Genomic DNA, 14,563 nt, shown 5'->3' on the forward strand with positions numbered 1-14,563 from the left:
ATGCTTTTTTATTTTTGTTTGTTTGTTTCTGGGCCATACCCAGCAGTGCTCAAGTATTACTCCTCACTCTGCTCAGATATCACTCTCCTGGCAAGCTCTGGGACCACAGGAGATGCTGAGAATCAAATCTAGGTTGGATACATAGCCCTACCTGCTATGCTATTGCTCCAGCTCCCTCAATGCTTTTTTTTCTTTTTGGTTTTTGGGTCACACCAGTGACACTCAGGAGTTACTCCCAGCTATGTGTTCAGAAATTGCTCCTGGCTTGGGGGACCATATGGGATGCCAGGGGATCGAACCGAGGTTCATCCTAGGTCAGCTGCATGCAAGGCATATGCCTTACCACTGCACTATTGCTATGCTCTCTCAATGCTTTTTTTTTTTTTAAGAATTGTTCCCTACTTCTAGATTAGCCAGAGATTAATCCATTTTATTGGTCTCAGCACTCTATATGTTCTTTGTTGGGGTTGCTGTTCTTATTTCATTAATTCATTTTTATTTTCTTCTTTATAGATTTTACTTTAGTCTTTTATTTATGCCTATTAGATTTTATTTTACTTTTTAAACTTCTCAGGTTAAATGCATAAATCGTTTTTATCCTCTGATTCAAGGGTTATTTAGAAAATTATTTGAGGGGAGCCATATATGATGCTGTGTGGGGTATGGACATGCAGTGTTCAGACAGACAAGGCATGTGTTCTGTATCTTGAGCCATGTTACCATGTTACTGGCCTTAGAAAAGTCTTTTTAGGGGCTGAAGTGGTGGCATTAGAGGTAAGGTGTCTGCCTTGCAAGCGCTAGCCAAGGAAGGACCGTGGTTCGATCCCCCAGCATCCCATATGGTCCCCCCAAGCCAGGGGCAATTTCTGAGCGCTTAGCCAGGAGTAACCCCTGAGCATCAAACGGTGTGGCTCGAAAAACCAAACAAGAAAGAGAAAGAAAGAAAGTAAGTAAGAAAGAAAGAAAGAAAGAAAGAAAGAAAGAGAGAGAGAGAGAGAGAAAAAGAAAGAAAGAAAGAAAGAAAGAAAGAAAGAAAGAAAGAAAGAAAGAAAGAAAGAAAGAAAAAGAAAGAAAGAAAGAAAGAAAGAAAGAAAGAAAGAAAGAAAGAAAGAAAGAAAGAAAGAAAGAAAGAAAGAAAGAAAGAAAGAAAGAAAGAAAGAAAGAAAGAGAAAGAAAGAAGAAAGAAAGGAGAAAGAAAGAAGAAAGAAGAAAGAAAGAAAGAAAGAAAGAAAGAAAGAAAGAAAGAAAGAAAGAAAGAAAGAAAGAAAGAAAGAAAGAAAGAAAGAAAGAAAGAAAGAAAGAAAGAAAGAAAAGGAAGGAAGAAGGAAGGGAGGGAGGGAGGGAGGGAGGGAGGGAGGGAGGGAGGGAGGAAGGAAGGAAGGAAGGAAGGAAGGAAGGAAGGAAGGAAGGAAGGAAGGAAGGAAGGAAGGAAGGAAGGAAGGAAGGAAGGAAGGAAGGAAGGAAGGAAGGAAGGAAGGAAGGTCTTTTAAAATAGCCCTGGGCCCAGTTTACACTTCAAGTACTTGTTAATTTCTAGTTCTATTGTTTGAAACTATAATGAACATTATAAAATCTGAGATTTTTCTTATAATCAAGTATAAGAACTCTTGAGCCAAAGTTCTCAAAAGTTGTCTGTTTCTTGAGTGTCTATGAAGTTATAGATCAATGTTCAAAACCCTCACATTTTCCTTTGGAGGTTACTGCACCTTCAAATTTTGAATAGTACATTTGAGATATATGCTATGCTTTTAATTGTCTCTGTGGTTCTAAGAATGTGTTATTTTATGTATCTTATGCTTCCAGTGTTAAGGGTAAAAAGTAAAGGCTCCTTACTTTTATTTCTTATTAGATAAATAGATCCATTTGGTAATATATTAAATTTAGTACTTTGGTGTATTGTCTAGTGTTGGTATTGGCTTTCCTATAATCGTTTTGTTTGCTATATCTTATTGTCATTTCTTTGCACATCAACCTTCGTTAACTTAAGTCTATCTCTTTCAAACAATATTATGACTGGATTTCTTTGTACCCAGCCTAATCTCTTATCTTAGATTATATTAGTCACAGTCTTGTGTTTATTGATATATTGACCCTTTTTTCTTTCTGTTTAGCCTTTCCTTTTCTAACTTACTGAATTAATTTAATTTTCTTTGTACCTCCCTCTCCCTCCCACCCACAGTGTTTTAAAAGTTCAGTGTCTCACTTTTCTTCTAGAAACAGTTACCCTTAAACAAAAACTTAAAACCCTCATGTTCATATTAATGTCAAGAATTAAATGGTATCTAGTTCCCAATAAGATGAGATAGTGATGATGAAAACATCTTTGGATTTGTCTATACATTTTTCTACTGTTCTTACTCTTTCTTGAATTACTTATTCTAATACGGTTTTTATTTTGTTGGAGTAATTCCTTGAGTAATTGTTTTAAGAAAAGATAAATGGGCGGCGTGCTATTTTTAGTGCTTCTGTCTTTGACTTTGAGACTCGGCTGAGTAACAAATCACGGGTTTCACCCTCTTCCCTCACAGCTCCACAGTCTTTGCTCTTTTGCCCTCCCACCATGCCTGGGTTTGGTGTCAAGTCTAATGTCACTTTCCAGTTTTCTAATGTCAGATTCTCACAGTTTTTGTCAACTTTCAGAGACAAGGCTGAATTTACTATTTTCCTGGGTGAAGGGGGACATCACCACAAGAGCCTTGGCCTATCCAAAGAAGCAGGTCAGGCTTGGCTGAGGATCAAGTCTCCCCTACAAGGGTATCCCGTGTGGGGTTCTGTGGTGATTGTGGAAGGAACATAACATTCAGACTGGAACTGATGGAAACAGTGAAGAGAAATGTCAGTGAGTAGTAAAGTCAAGATATATCAGGGCACTGACTAGTAGAAAAGCTGATGCATCCTTCTGGAAGTTTCTGTCGTTGACAAACTATTCAGGCTAGAGTCTCTGGAGGAAGAGCTTTTCTCATGGATATAATCTTTGAAGAAACACTAGATTCTGTTTTCCCTCCCTTTTATTTTGGAGCCTTTGGTAACCTAGAGTTCAGGAACTCTCTCTGACCTGCCAGTACCAGCTCCTCAGCCTCTGGCAGATAAGCCTGGCACTGCCTGAGTTGGGTGAGGTTGGCTGGGCCCTGATTTGATTTTCTGTCACTGCACTCATCTGCTTTTCCTCAGCCTTGCTGACTGGCTGCTTGGAGGGTGGCTCTGTTGTTCTTCCTTGTGTGTGTGTCTCTTTTCATTTCCTTGTTGAATGGCCAAAAGAGGCAAAACATATGGGTCTGGTTTGCCCCATAGAATGGCAGGTGTGATCTATTCTCCCTGCCACCTGCTCCAGAGACTGGAAACTATGCTCAGATGACACTGCCTCTGGTGCGAGAAAATGGTTCACCTCTCCACCTGACCCCATATCTCTAACTAACTAACTAACTAACTAACTAACTAACTAACTAACTACACTATCTAACTAACTAACTAACTGACTGACTAACTAACTGCACTGCATCACCTCACCTATGGAAATGATTTGGTGCCCTCAGTCCTCCACCACAGGGTCAGGTCTGGGCCATGCCAAATCAGTAAGCTCCTGCCCTACTTGATTGCTCAACTGCCCCCATAGGGAGATAGGCAATTTCTCCAACTTCTGGATATTTGGAGTCTTTCTTATGCTTCCACAGCTCTATTGGTTAGAAATGTCTGCTCTCTCCCCTCAGACACCACCAGAATCTCTTGGCTTCTCTGTAGCTGGTGCTATGGAGGAAACTCAACACCTCTACCCACTTCCATGCCTACTTCTTTCCCTACTCCTGCTAAGGGATAGACCCAATGAGCCCTAATCCCTTGCCCCCTAAAATAATACTATGTACTTCAGATTGAATGCATATGCATAAAAACTTTAATAAATGACTGAAGAAGGTGCTGAAGGGCAGCGGGCACCCCCACTGTGTGAGACATACCTAGCTATAGAAAAATATCAGACTGACAGGTGGGGGTGCTGTCTCTGAGGCTCTGAGACCACCTGGGAAGACACTGTGATAACTCTAAGGATTCCCACAGAGGCATTCAGGCTGTTCAGGGAAGGAAAATTTTAGTCCAGTTTTGGGGAGCTCTGGCCGAGCCTTCTGAGAGGGTGGGCAGGCTTATGCCAATAGCCATGATTGTGGGCACATGGGCAAAGACTCTGAGATGGGACTTATGGGCTGTGCTTATAGGGGTCTCAAACTCGAGGCCTGCTGGCCACAAACGGCCCTCCGTACAAATTTAGTGGCCCTGCCCTAGAGGAATCTTTTTTTGTTTTGCTTTGTTTTAGTTGTTTGGGTCACACCCCCCAATGTTCAAGGCTTACTACTGACTTTGCATTCAAGGATCACCCCGACTTTGCCTCCTGCAGCCCCCAGGTAAATTGAGTTTGAGACCTCTGGTATGGTAAGCATATGTAAGACATATATGGTATTTCTGCCCTTGGATAAATGTTCCATGGATTTTATTAATGGGAATGGGTCAGAGGGCGTAGAGACAATGGGGCATGTGATGAACAACTGCATAGAGATGAAGTGGGGAAAGTTTGGACTACAGTCTCAGGAAGTGCTAACAGGTGCCCAGGGCAATTTCATGGGCACCAACTAGGCTGAGGATGGTCTGCTGGTTGTGGTACAGGTGTGAGGCAGAAAGGCAGCACAGAAGATCTTTGGTCACTGCTCTGTTTTTCTGGGACTCAGTAAAGGGAGGAGGCTGCCAAAACCACTGCTTGTGTCACTCATAAAATCCCAAAAGAGGGTGGTAGCATGTGGGGCCCATGTGTAGCCAAAGCTATGCAGCTGAATGCAGTTTGGGAAGAGCCATTGCAGTGACCCTGTTGATGTGAACCTGGCTTTGAGCCAGAAGACCCTTGAATGGCCTGAATCATTATAACTGAGGAATGTGCATGTCATGCCCAGCCCCCTTTCAAGAACAGTACTGAGTGTGGCTGAGTCACTTTTTAGAGCTTCAGGGAAATGAATGGTTGGTCTTTGAGCCAGGTGTCTTAGTCCTGGGGCCAGATTCTCAGCCACTGGACCACACAATGTGTAGTAGACTCTGGGAGCACAATCTCAAGAAAGCAGGATGGGTGTAGCACCCCACCCACAACTACCAACAAAGCTTAGACTCACTGTCCGGAAGCACATCACTAACTTTTCATCCACCCACAACCTGTTATTGAATAAGTGATCATTGAACACCAACCTCACACATTGGTCTCTTCACCCAGTAATTGTTGCTCAGTTCCTGTCCAGAATATTCTGTTTTATTTAGTGATTTGGGGATTCCATTGCTCTCTTAAGTCAGTTACTGTATTAAAGTTTCACCCCCTGTTGGAACTGAGTCACTTTTGCAGGTTGTATTTGTCTTATATTGTGTAACAAATTACCCCCAAACATAGTGGCTTCCAGCAACACTCATTGTTTAGTACACAGTTCTGTGGGCCCATGTCTAGGGTAGAATTGGCAGTATTCCCTGTACTAGGTGTGAAGAAAGGCACCCATGATCCAATTCTCACCTGTATGTTCTGGAAATGATCAGTTTACCAGGCTCCTTCCAAATGTAGATGGAATCCAGGTCCTGGGGTCGCAAGGCTGAGTTCTGTTTTCTTGCTGGTGTCCAGACTGTGTGCACTGGGGCCCTGGAAACCCTTGATGGCCATTATGGAATTGTGTCCCCTTCTGGTAAAGAAGTAGCATCCTTACTACTACTACTAGAAGTTAGTGCTTTACTGCCTCCCAAGAGGACATGGGGATCAGGCCTTGCTCTGAGGAAAGCTGCATGGGAGGGGCTGGGAACCTCAGGCTCCAGCAGAGAATTGTTTGTGTCTCAAGAAGTTGTTCAGGCCAACTCTTTGACCCAAAGTTTTCTCATCATCTGCAGGACTCCAAGCACAATCTGGTCAGCCTCGATCTAGTTCATGGAGGAGCCTCCGTAGATCCTGATCAAGTCAGCCTGCCCTTCAAGGAAGAAAAGCCGAGTGTGAGAGAAGGCAGCTGCAGCCAGCGTGGACATGAATGCTGGCCTTCAGAGAGAACAGCGTTTTAGTTTTGGTCATCGAAAGTGGTGCCTTCAACGCAGGTGAGACCACAGCTATCGCTGCATATTCTTGCTGGGGTGCCATTTTGATTCATTGCATAAGCTAACTCATATTCTTCTTCAAAATGGAGCTTTGCCTTGCATGTATGAGGTTCTGGGTTTGATCCCAAACACACATGCGCACGTGCACACACACCACTGTTGTTATTATTGTTGCTGTGCTTGTTAACTCTGCTTTCCTTGAACTTTCTGAGAGCTGGAAGTCCTCAGGGTTTCTCTAGGCAGGAGTGGAGTGTTGAGTTCCGAGTTAGTCTTCTCTCACCAGTTCCTTGGTGTCCCTCTGTCCCTGGAACTCCCCCACTGTCTGTCTCTCTTCATGCCCTCTTTCCTTGAACATCCTCAGTCTTCTCTATCCCTTTTCTGTCCCTTATGGGAGAGGTCTTGCCTGAAGAGCCCCCACCACTGACTCCTTGGTGCCTTATTGGGAAGGGTCTGGAGCCCCCATTGAAGAACAGGAAGGAAGCAACCTAAGCTGGTGGCACATTCAAGTCAGGAGCAGAATTGCTAGGAATTCTGTCATCACCCTCACAGCAAACATGGAGAGAATTGGCCTGAGGAGGTCTCCTTTGGGGTTTTGTGACACTCTAGGTCTGTGGTGTGGCTTCAGATTAGATGTTGAGGTTCTGCTCCACAGGGAGCATGTTCTCTGGATCAAGAATGTCTTTGGATGTTTTGTCTTAAGTGCATCAGAGTCACCTAGGGAACGGTGTGGGGTAGCAGATAAAGAGAAAAAGCCCATTTCCTGTGCTCCTCATGCCCCCCTCCCCCAGTCTTGCTTTCTGAATCATACCAAGCCAGAGACAGGAAGCTGCTCTCTGATTCTAATTCAGCCACGTCCTGGGAGTGCAAGTCTCTTCTGAGGGATTCTGGTGATGCTATTTCTGTGTCTGGTTCAGGGGACTTGCGCCAAGACCCAGGGACACGACTGACTGGGGGGCTGTGAGTCATAAGCCCCTCCTCTGGTCCTAGCAGCACTGTCTCATTAGAAGAGACTGAAAAGGAGGAAGACAGGACCTTCAGCACCTCACAGAGAGGGCATCACTGCAGTTGTCCACACTATGGGGTGGCAGGACCCCCAACTTCAACCCCACCTCATGGAGCCATGAGGCCTAGATGTGGCTAGGGTTCTCCCATGAAGGTGAAAGACTCACAGAGGAAGGTGTGGGCCTCTGTGTCTCCTCTGGAGGAGGGTATAGGGTGTGATGTTTAATAGAGAGGCTCTAGAATGGCCCAATTCAGGTTCCAACTCTGGCTCTAACAGCTTTATGCAGCTTTTTTTGCCTTGGAGAGATGCTTGGTCCCTCTGCCTCACCTTTCACCCTCTCCCAAAAAAACCATCATGGCTCCTACCCCTTAGCGTTGCTATGAAGGGACAGCCCAGACTCCCAAAATATGATTGGTCCAAGCAAGGGCTCCCCAAGTGGTAGTGGCCCTGAATCCTGCTGGCAGTCAGCTTCCATTGTCCTTCCAGTCGTGGTCATAGCATCTCTGCACTCTGACTGGTGCAGAACTCCATAGGATAGGAGAAAGCAGAGCCATGGCCTGGGCCTACCATGACATAGCCCTTTGCAAACAGGAAGGGCAAATTACAGCCAGAGCCCTGAGGATGCTTCTCTTGCTCTTTTTGAGGATATAAAACCGAACAGAGAGGCCCAATGATCTACCAGCAGTAACACAACTACTACTTTCCAAGGGTCAGCCTTGTCCTCTTCACCAAAGTGCAGCCTGAAGTTTGTGGTGACCGTGTCTAGAATGACCCAGAAGTATGTGCATTGGGGGGAAGAATCAATAGTTCTCTAAGGAACAAATGGGGAGCAAATTGGTCCCCTAGGCACCTAGTGCTTCAGGTTGGCACTGCACCTAGGTGGGGATATCTCATAGCAGTATTTGGCAGGGGGTGTCCTCCACTAGCAGTCAGGTTGAAGGAGGTGAAAGGGCCTCTGCAGAGTAATAGTTGTGACACAGGATGCCTACTTGAACCTTTACTTCTACTTTCCTTCTTTCCCTGAAACTTTTCTGTCTTTGTGGGCCCAGCCAGCCACAGGGAAGCACCTGTAGGGGGCCAGATTGGTCCAGAGAGAAATGAATTGTCAGTTCCAACAAAAGAAGCTGCTCCCCTTGGGGCCAGAGAAATAGCACAGCAGTAAGGCGTTTGCTTTAGACGCAGAAGGATGGTGGTTCAAATCCCCGCATTCCATATGGTCCCCCGAGCCTGCCAGGAGCAATTTCTTTTTTTTTTTTTTTTTGGTTTTTGGGCCACACCCATTTGACGCTCAGGGGTTACTCCTGGCTATGAGCTCAGAAACCGCCCCTGGCTTGGGGGGACCATATGGGATGCCGGGGGGATCGAACCGCTGTCTGTCCGCTTGCAAGGCAGACACCTTACCTCTAGCACCACCTTCCCGGCCCCCCAGGAGCGATTTCTGAACATGGAGCCAGGAGTAACCCCTGAGCGCTGCCGGGTGTGACCAAAAAAAAAAAAAGAAGAAGAAGAAGAAGCTCCCACCCCTTTCTGTGCTTCTCTAGGCAATAAAAGCATCTGAGAGATATGGGATGCTGGATCAGGGTTTCTGGAGCTCCTTCTGGCCCATCATGGCCTGTGTTAGCTGCAGCCACCAAGGATGAAGCAAAAGTGGCATCTGAAGAAGTGGATGAACAAGCATAGGCAGGCAGAATAGCTAGATAAGACCCATTCACCAGGGTCCAATAGTATTGCAGGCTGATCTGTGTGGGACAGATCCACTAACACTACCCAAGACTCAGAAGCAAGTATGACTTCAGGGCAGAGTGAATCATGTAGCAACCCTCTCTTTTAGGACTGGCCCAGACTGAGGCGCTCTCCAGGAAATGTGTGAGTTCTAAATACACAACAAAACAACAGTGAGGGCTGGAGAGATAGCACAGCGGTAGGGCATTTGCCTTGCAAGCGGCTGACCCAGACTGGCGGTGGTCCAAATACCAGCACCCCATATGGTCCCTGTGTCTGCCAGTAGCAATTTCTGAGCACAGAGCCAGGAGTAACCCCGAGCACCTCCAGGTGTGGCCTAAAAACCAAAAAAAAAAAAACCAAAAAAAAAAACAAACAGACAAACAAAAAAACAATAATGAGTGCAGCGGCATTTTCTTTCCAGCCAACACTAACCTCCATAGTTTTAGACACCATGTTCAAAAGTCAAATCTTCAGTGCAATTTCAATATATAAGAAGATTAAAGCAACAGTTTATTAATGTTTTAATTTGCCCTTTTGGGGGGTGGGTTGAGTCACAACCAGTGGTGCTCAGAGCTTACTCCTGGTCTGTGCTTAGGGGACACTCATGGTGGTGCTCAGGAATTGAACTGGGACCAGCTGCATGCAAGGCAAGCAACTTCCTTACCTGTTGTAGTATTTCTCTAGCCCATCATTTGCCTTTTTTAAGTTCAATTTATTTATTGACAGACAGTCCATCAGTAGAGCAACATCCCTGCTTTGAGAAATGAAACATTGAAATCTCTGTGTCTGAACCAGAGATCAGCCAACAACAGCCTAAGGATCTGACCTAGGCTACTCCCTGATTTCCTAACTAAAGTTTTTTTTTTGGCACCATCTATACCTCCATTCACACTTAATATCTGGCTCCTTTTCTACTCTGATGGCAGTTGGGAAGTTGTGATCACTGTGTGTTGTTTGCCTTGCAGAGTCAAAAATATAAACTATTTGGACTATTACAGAAGAGGCTTCCTGACCTGTTCTAAATAATTGTATTGCTAAAATAGCTGGAACATCCTGTATTGCCTTTTGTTTGGTTTGGTTGGTTATGCCATATTTGGTAAATTCTAAACCATGTTAACAAAGTGGTGCACATCATACTATATTTTTGACAGCTGTCTTTCAGCTGGGGTGTTCTTGATGACAATGCTACTTAGATATTTGGAAAGAAATGGAAGGAATTCTAGTTTGCACCACTGTCACAGACTCAACATTATCATTTGTGAAATTTTCATCATCATCAATCTTATAGCCCATTCTCATGTCATTGGTGCCTTTCGTATATACTAACTTATGTGGTTTCTATAAGGATTCATAGTTCTGATTTTTTTTTTAAACCAAACAAGTAAGATATCTGGTACTGAGTTCCACTCTTTCTAGTTGAAGCTCATGATATACTTAGGCCTTGTTTCAAGATCTACAAAGACCAAGTTAAGCCAGCCACACCCTTTGGCTGTGCTCAGGATGGTACAATGTGCCCTAGAACATGTTGGAATGTGCCAGCCCGTTTTCCATAACAGTTTGCATCAGAGTCAAATGGTATTTTTAGAAAATATCACCTAACTCAAGAAGTATTGCAAACCACCCTTTGAGCAAATGTATTGGTTTCTAATTCTGTGCTGAGGGTAGCAGAAGATCTGGGCCTTAGCATGGATGTCAGCAGGGAATGACCCAGAGGAAACCCAGATGGAAAATGATGCCCAGGTGTTTGCTGGAGTGCAGAGGACTAGTGTTCTTTGGCTTTGGTGAAATGAGTCGGCTTTTGAGCTGGGCCTCACAGGGTAGGAAAGGCCTCTTTCCTACAGTCTAGGAGGAAGTGGTGATTGATGACTAAGGAAAGAAGAGGGATTGGGGTGTGGGAGGGTCCTGCATCTACAGGTGGAAAAAGCACCCCAGAAACATAGAAATGGAGAGAAAGCTCTTGCTGAAGGTCGAGGTAGCTCTAATAATGCTAGTGATCTGAATACAATTATCCAGATATTTGTCATTTTTTTTATTCCTTTTCAGAATACATAGAGAAGAATGTGGGCAAATTTTAAAATATACGCAGGGGCTTAGGGATAGCTCAAGGGTCAGGACATGTGCTTTGCATGTGCAAGGGTTTTAGTTTTATATCTGGTGCTTCAGTGGCCAGGAATGGTCCTGGGTGCCCTCAAACACTACCAGGGTTGTTTTGATGGCCCCCACACAGCTGGACCTGAATATTGATTTATCCAAACTGGTTGACAGAATTATTGGGAGTGGCCTCTGGGGGCCCCTGAGCAATGCTTAAAAGGGCCCCTAAAATCTGTCCAAAAATTGGAGGAAGGACTTACAAGTTGATTTTAATGGACATATATAAAATGGTAGGCCCTGAGCAGATTAAGGAACAGGCAGGCAAAAACTAGGGGCTGCAGTTCAGGTGGGGTGGGATGTTGGAACACCTGCCAGGCTTCCCTTGAGGGGGGGCTATTGAGCAGAAATACTCATGGATGGGGACAGATGTCAGGGCTTGAGAGAATGGTGGTTGGACAGTGGCTTTTGGCATTCAAGGCAAAAGCCACAGAGCCAGGAATAAACCCAAAAGCCCTGTGACCCCAGCTGCCTGCCTGGCTTCAATGGGAACAGGGAGGGGTAGGCCTGGCGGCTTTGGAAAGCTGTGGGTTGGTGCAGGCCTCTCTGGGATAAAAAGGTGCCAATTCTTTCTAAGGGTTAGCTGCCCCGCCACCCTGAAAAAGGACATTTTTAGATTTTAAAAGGGTGATCTCATTTTTTTTCTTATTTACATAGCCCTGTTTGTTTATATAGTCCTTTAAAAATAGCGCACATGTGCTAAGCTTAGCCTTCTCCCCACCCGCTGTGGCAAGGGCCAGTGTGCAGGGAGAAACACCTTTTTATCTGAGGGGCAGCTTTGTTTCCAAGGACAGATGGGAGCAAAATGGGACAGGTAGGATGCTTTGTGGTTTTTCATGTCGCTCTTCCAAAATAGCCACAAGCCTTCCCCCACTTCCTGTCTGCCTCCACTCTGCAGATTTTGCCTGCAGAGTCCCCCAACTTCTGGGATTTTTCAGGGAAGCTCGAAGGATCTGTCAGCAAATAAACATGCTTGACCCCAAAGCCCTTGAACTTGGCTCTGGGTTTGCCTCCTCGTGGCTCTGTCTCCTCCCAGTTGTGGGACCTCAGAGCAGTGACTCAGCTGTCTGTGCCAAATGGGTGAGATTGGATAATTGCTCCAATGTGGTGCTGGTCAGAGTGAAGGAGGGGCTGCAAGTGAAGGGCACAGAACGGAGGCACCAGCTGCTCTTCATAAGCCTCTTACTGAGCAAAGTTGCTCATATTCACCCTCACTAGGGCAGACTCTCAGCCACCTGCCTCTCCACTGGCTTGGTGGCGCCAGTCCATCCTGACATTGTCCCAGAGTGATGGAAAGATAAAACCCATCTCTGGCCATGCTCTCCTAGAGACCTGCAGAAATGGCTTTCAATGGCCTGAGAGTAAATATTTTGAGTTTAGCCAGCCATATGATCTCTCTTGCTGCTATGGCAGTATCTAAAAGACCATATCCCGAAACATCTTTCTGTAGAAAACTAGGTCCAGATCTGGATTTGCCACCCCTGACCTGCATTATGGTTCATCCAGGCCTTTCACTCAGCATTGCCAACTGGTCTGTTTCCTTCCTGACCTGCCTAGGGAGCTTTAAACCCTATAGTCCTTTGCAGAGATTCCTTCTGTCTGGGTTTTCCTTTGTTGTCCTCTGTGCATCCCTAGTCCCTGGCATTAGGAGCTATGCTCTGCGAATCATTGGCACCCTCTTTATTCCCCCTGTGACCCATTGTGCACACACTCTGTCCCTGTTAGAGATGGCCCTTTATGGGAAGAAATTCTGCTTTCCTCCTGTCTGTGCCACTCAGGCTTCTGTTTGGTTTCCGAGATGCTCAGGAAGCATTTGTTCGTGAACATGAAGCTCTGCCAGAGAGTGGCTGCTCTCCCACCACCTGGAAGCTGACAGTCTGATTCTCTGATTTGGAAGCTTAGGTATCCATTAAAGGGCCCCAGTGTTGGGGTACTGAGGCCTTCTGTGGAGAAAGAGGGCCTTTGATTTCAACCTGGGTCACTAAGAAAAGACTCAGAGAAAGGGGGGACAGGAAAATTGGGGGGCACTTCTGATGCGGGAAGGTGACAGAGGGCAAACTGGGTCCTAGTTTCAGTAGGACAGTAGACAAAGTAGCCTGAAAGCCCTTCCCCAAAGGCCTAAATCATGAAGGAGAGTGAGGGACTCAGGGACTGGGTGCACGCATCAGAGTTTGGACTTTAATCCTGGAGCCCAAATTTCTCCAAGAGATTGGTCCACCTGCAAAGAATTGCTGGAGGTATCTTTCAAATGCAAATTTGGTGCCCTGCCCTGTATACAGGTGAAAAGGTTGTAGGGGGCTAACTTTTAAAAAATTATTAAAATACCATGATTATAAATTTCTTCATAGTTGAGTTTTAGACATACAGCTTTCCAGTACCTATCTCACCATCATATTAATTTTCCTTCACCAATGTTCTCAGGTTCCCTCCCTCAAATGGCCCTCCTCACCCTGCATCTTGACAAGCACCTTTTCAATTTTTGTTGTTATTGTTGATCTTTGTGTGTACTTTATGTATTCTGAATATAACCATTTATCTGATGTGTTGAATGTAAATATTTTCTCCCATTTAGTTGTCTTTTAGTTTTAGTCTGTGTTTCTTTTGCCATGAAGAAACACTTTAATTTGATGTAGTTCCATTTGGGTTTTTTTTTGATTCTGTAGTCTTTAACAGTAGCGTCATATCATTATAGACAGCTATGGGCCCAGATCTAGAAGGGTTCTTCTTATATTTTTTATCAATATATTTTATAGATTCCAGTTTATCTCAAGGTCCTTGATTCACTTTGAATTGACTTTTGTGTGAAGTGTCAGATATGGATCCAGATTTAATTTATTTTACACATGGTTAACTGACCATAGATATGGGTATTTTTCCTTGAATACTCTATTCTGACCCATTGGTCAGAAAGTCTATGTTTATTATAGTAACTTGCTGTTTTGATAGTATGGCTTTATAGTGTAATTTCAAGTTAGATAATGATATGCCTCCCAGTTTTTTATTTTTCAGTATGGTTTTGACTGTTGGGGTTTTATGATTCCATACAAACTTTATTTCTGACTGCTCTAAGTCCTTGGAAAATGTTGACTGAATTTGGATAGGTATTGCATTGAACCACCTATATAGTAGTTTGTTAATTTAGGTCATTTTGCCAATATTGATTCTTCCAATCCAAGAGCATGGAATGTTTTGTTTTTTTATTTATTTATTTATTTATTTATTTATTTATTTATTTATTTATTTATTTATATTTTTGTTTTTGGGGTTTTTGTTTTGTTTTGTTTTTTGGTTTTTTGGTTTTTGGGTCATACCCAGCAGCGCTCAGGAGTTACTTATGGTTCTACGCTCAGGAATCTCTCCTGGCAGGCTCGAGGGACCATATGGAATGCTGGGATTCGAACCACCGACCTTCTGCATGCAAGGCAAACACCTTACCTCCATGCTATCTCTCCAGCCCCCAAGAGCATGTAATGTATTTTTATTTCCTAAGCTTTCTATTTCTTTCTTAAATGTTTTGAAGTTTTCATAGTGTAGGTCTCCCACTCTTTAGTTAGGTTGATTCCTAGGTATTTGTTATTTTGTACATTGTTTGTT

At 44.4% G+C, this 14,563-nt stretch overlaps 2 protein-coding genes and 1 long non-coding RNA gene across 3 annotated transcripts in view; 2 read left to right on the top strand and 1 right to left on the bottom strand.

Annotated features, from left to right (window-relative positions):
• The window catches only part of LOC126011451 (uncharacterized), a 290,776-nt gene extending 284,820 nt beyond the window's left edge, over nucleotides 1-5,956 (top strand). Inside the window, exon 3 of the long non-coding RNA XR_007496763.1 lies at nucleotides 5,896-5,956. This is a non-coding gene — a long non-coding RNA (uncharacterized LOC126011451). The remainder of the gene's footprint in view (nucleotides 1-5,895) is intronic.
• CTPS1 (CTP synthase 1) overlaps nucleotides 1-14,563 on the bottom strand; it is a 1,052,426-nt gene that overhangs the window by 440,370 nt on the left and 597,493 nt on the right. The window lies entirely within an intron of this gene.
• HIVEP3 (HIVEP zinc finger 3) overlaps nucleotides 5,990-14,563 on the top strand; it is an 82,684-nt gene continuing 74,110 nt past the window's right edge. Inside the window, exon 1 of the mRNA XM_049774610.1 lies at nucleotides 5,990-6,093. The gene's annotated coding sequence lies outside the window, so the exon portion shown is untranslated. The remainder of the gene's footprint in view (nucleotides 6,094-14,563) is intronic.

The sequence above is a fragment of the Suncus etruscus genome, chromosome 6 (assembly GCF_024139225.1).
Source record: "Suncus etruscus isolate mSunEtr1 chromosome 6, mSunEtr1.pri.cur, whole genome shotgun sequence".
In the NCBI taxonomy this organism is placed as follows: domain Eukaryota; kingdom Metazoa; phylum Chordata; class Mammalia; order Eulipotyphla; family Soricidae; genus Suncus; species Suncus etruscus.